The following is a 4,490-nucleotide window of genomic DNA, read 5'->3' as shown; positions in this document are numbered from 1 at the left end:
ACAAAACTACACCGGAACATCAAAAAACGTTTCCGCTGCAGAACATTTCCATACAAAACTATACCGGAACATCAAAAAACGTTTCCGCTGCAGAACATTTCCATACAAAACTACACCGGAACATCAAAAAACGTTTCCGTTGCAGAACATCAAAAAACGTTTCCGCTGCAGAACATTTCCATACAAAACTTTAACGGAACATCAAAAAACGTTTCCGCTGCAGAACATTTCCATACAAAACTATACCGGAACATCAAAAAACGTTTCCGCTGCAGAACATTTCCATACAAAACTTTAACGGAACATCAAAAAACGTTTCCGCTGCAGAACATTTCCATACAAAACTATACCGGAACATCAAAAAACGTTTCCGCTGCAGAACATTTCCATACAAAACTATACCGGAACATCAAAAAACGTTTCCGCTGCAGAACATTTCTATACAAAACTACACCGGAACATCAAAAAACGTTTCCGCTGCAGAACATTTCCATACAAAACTACACCGCAACATCAAAAAACGTTTCCGCTGCAGAACATTTCCATACAAAACTTTAACGGAACATCAAAAAACGTTTCCGCTGCAGAACATTTCCATACAAAACTATACCGGAACATCAAAAAACGTTTCCGCTGCAGAACATTTCCATACAAAACTTTAACGGAACATCAAAAAACGTTTCCGCTGCAGAACATTTCCATACAAAACTATACCGGAACATCAAAAAACGTTTCCGCTGCAGAACATTTCCATACAAAACTACACCGGAACATCAAAAAACGTTTCCGCTGCAGAACATTTCCATACAAAACTTTAACGGAACATCAAAAAACGTTTCCGCTGCAGAACATTTCCATACAAAACTATACCGGAACATCAAAAAACGTTTCCGCTGCAGAACATTTCCATACAAAACTTTAACGGAACATCAAAAAACGTTTCCGCTGCAGAACATTTCCATACAAAACTATACCGGAACATCAAAAAACGTTTCCGCTGCAGAACATTTCCATACAAAACTACACCGCAACATCAAAAAACGTTTCCGCTGCAGAACATTTCCATACAAAACTTTAACGGAACATCAAAAAACGTTTCCGCTGCAGAACATTTCCATACAAAACTATACCGGAACATCAAAAAACGTTTCCGCTGCAGAACATTTCCATACAAAACTACACCGGAACATCAAAAAACGTTTCCGCTGCAGAACATTTCCATACAAAACTATACCGGAACATCAAAAAACGTTTCCGCTGCAGAACATTTCCATACAAAACTACACCGGAACATCAAAAAACGTTTCCGCTGCAGAACATTTACATACAAAACTACACCGCAACATCAAAAAACGTTTCCGCTGCAGAACATTTCCATACAAAACTTTAACGGAACATCAAAAAACGTTTCCGCTGCAGAACATTTCCATACAAAACTATACCGGAACATCAAAAAACGTTTCCGCTGCAGAACATTTCCATACAAAACTTTAACGGAACATCAAAAAACGTTTCCGCTGCAGAACATTTCCATACAAAACTTTAACGGAACATCAAAAAACATTTCCGCTGCAGAACATTTCTATACAAAACTACACCGGAACATCAAAAAACGTTTCCGCTGCAGAACATTTCCATACGAAACTTTAACGGAACATCAACAAACATTTCCGCTGCAGATCATTTCTATACAAAACTACACCGGAACATCCGAAAACGTTTCTGCTGCAGAACATTTCCATACAAAACTATACCGGAACATCAAAAAACGTTTCCGCTGCAGAACATTTCCATACAAAACTATACCGGAACATCAAAAAACGTTTCCGCTGCAGAACATTTCCATACAAAACCACACCGGAACATCAAAAAACGTTTCCGCTGCAGAACATTTCCATACAAAACTTTAACGGAACATCAAAAAACATTTCCGCTGCAGAACATTTCTATACAAAACTACACCGGAACATCAAAAAACGTTTCCGCTGCAGAACATTTCCATACAAAACTATACCGGAACATCAAAAAACGTTTCCGCTGCAGAACATTTCCATACAAAACTATACCGGAACATCAAAAAACGTTTCCGCTGCAGAACATTTCCATACAAAACCACACCGGAACATCAAAAAACGTTTCCGCTGCAGAACATTTCCATACAAAACCACACCGGAACATCAAAAAACGTTTCCGCTGCAGAACATTTCTATACAAAACTACACCGGAACATCAAAAAACGTTTCCGCTGCAGAACATTTCCATACAAAACTTTAACGGAACATCAAAAAACGTTTCCGCTGCAGAACATTTCCATACAAAACTTTAACGGAACATCAAAAAACATTTCCGCTGCAGAACATTTCTATACAAAACTACACCGGAACATCAAAAAACGTTTCCGCTGCAGAACATTTCCATACGAAACTTTAACGGAACATCAACAAACATTTCCGCTGCAGAACATTTCTATACAAAACTACACCGGAACATCAAAAAAACGTTTCCGCTGCAGAACATTTCCATACAAAACTATACCGGAACATCAAAAAACGTTTCCGCTGCAGAACATTTCCATACAAAACTACACCGGAACATCAAAAAACGTTTCCGCTGCAGAACATTTCCATACAAAACTACACCGGAACATCAAAAAACGTTTCCGCTGCAGAACATTTCCATACAAAACTTTAACGGAACATCAAAAAACGTTTCCGCTGCAGAACATTTCCATACAAAACTTTAACGGAACATCAAAAAACATTTCCGCTGCAGAACATTTCCATACAAAACTATACCGGAACATCCGAAAACGTTTCCGCTGCAGAACATTTCCATACAAAACCACACCGGAACATCAAAAAACGTTTCCGCTGCAGAACATTTCCATACAAAACTACACCGGAACATCAAAAAACGTTTCCGCTGCAGAACATTTCTATACAAAACTACACCGGAACATCAAAAAACGTTTCCGCTGCAGAACATTTCCATACAAAACTTTAACGGAACATCAAAAAACGTTTCCGCTGCAGAACATTTCCATACAAAACTTTAACGGAACATCAAAAAACATTTCCGCTGCAGAACATTTCTATACAAAACTACACCGGAACATCAAAAAACGTTTCCGCTGCAGAACATTTCCATACAAAACTTTAACGGAACATCAAAAAACATTTCCGCTGCAGAACATTTCTATACAAAACTACACCGGAACATCCGAAAACGTTTCCGCTGCAGAACATTTCCATACAAAACTTTAACGGAACATCAAAACACGTTTCCGCTGCAGAACATTTCCATACAAAACTATACCGGAACATCAAAAAACGTTTCCGCTGCAGAACATTTCCATACAAAACTATCCCGGAACATCAAAAAACGTTTCCGCTGCAGAACATTTCCATACAAAACTATACCGGAACATCAAAAAACGTTTCCGCTGCAGAACATTTCCATACGAAACTTTAACGGAACATCAACAAACATTTCCGCTGCAGAACATTTCTATACAAAACTACACCGGAACATCAAAAAACGTTTCCGCTGCAGAACATTTCCATACAAAACTTTAACGGAACATCAAAAAACGTTTCCGCTGCAGAACATTTCCATACAAAACTACACCGGAACATCAAAAAACGTTTCCGCTGCAGAACATTTCCATACAAAACTTTAACGGAACATCAAAAAACGTTTCCGCTGCAGAACATTTCTATACAAAACTACACCGGAACATCAAAAAACGTTTCCGCTGCAGAACATTTCCATACAAAACTTTAACGGAACATCAAAACACGTTTCCGCTGCAGAACATTTCCATACAAAACTATCCCGGAACATCAAAAAACATTTCCGCTGCAGAACATTTCTATACAAAACTACACCGGAACATCAAAAAACGTTTCCGCTGCAGAACATTTCCATACAAAACTTTAACGGAACATCAAAAAACATTTCCGCTGCAGAACATTTCCATACAAAACTACACCGGAACATCCGAAAACGTTTCCGCTGCAGAACATTTCCATACAAAACTACACCGGAACATCCGAAAACGTTTCCGCTGCAGAACATTTCCATACAAAACTATACCGGAACATCAAAAAACGTTTCCGCTGCAGAACATTTCCATACAAAACCACACCGGAACATCAAAAAACGTTTCCGCTGCAGAACATTTCCATACAAAACTACACCGGAACATCAAAAAACGTTTCCGCTGCAGAACATTTCCATACAAAACTTCACCGGAACATCAAAAAACGTTTCCGCTGCAGAACATTTCCATACAAAACTTTAACGGAACATCAAAAAACGTTTCCGCTGCAGAACATTTCCATACAAAACTATACCGGAACATCAAAAAACTTTTCCGCTACAGAACATTTCCATACAAAACTTCACCGGAACATCAAAAAACGTTTCCGCTGCAGAACATTTCCATACAAAACTTTAACGGAACATCAAAAAACGTTTCCGCTGCAGAA

The sequence above is a fragment of the Anopheles ziemanni genome, unplaced genomic scaffold (assembly GCF_943734765.1).
Source record: "Anopheles ziemanni unplaced genomic scaffold, idAnoZiCoDA_A2_x.2 scaffold_19_ctg1, whole genome shotgun sequence".
Taxonomy (NCBI): Eukaryota; Metazoa; Arthropoda; class Insecta; order Diptera; family Culicidae; genus Anopheles; species Anopheles ziemanni.
Note: the sequence above shows the minus strand (reverse complement) of the source record.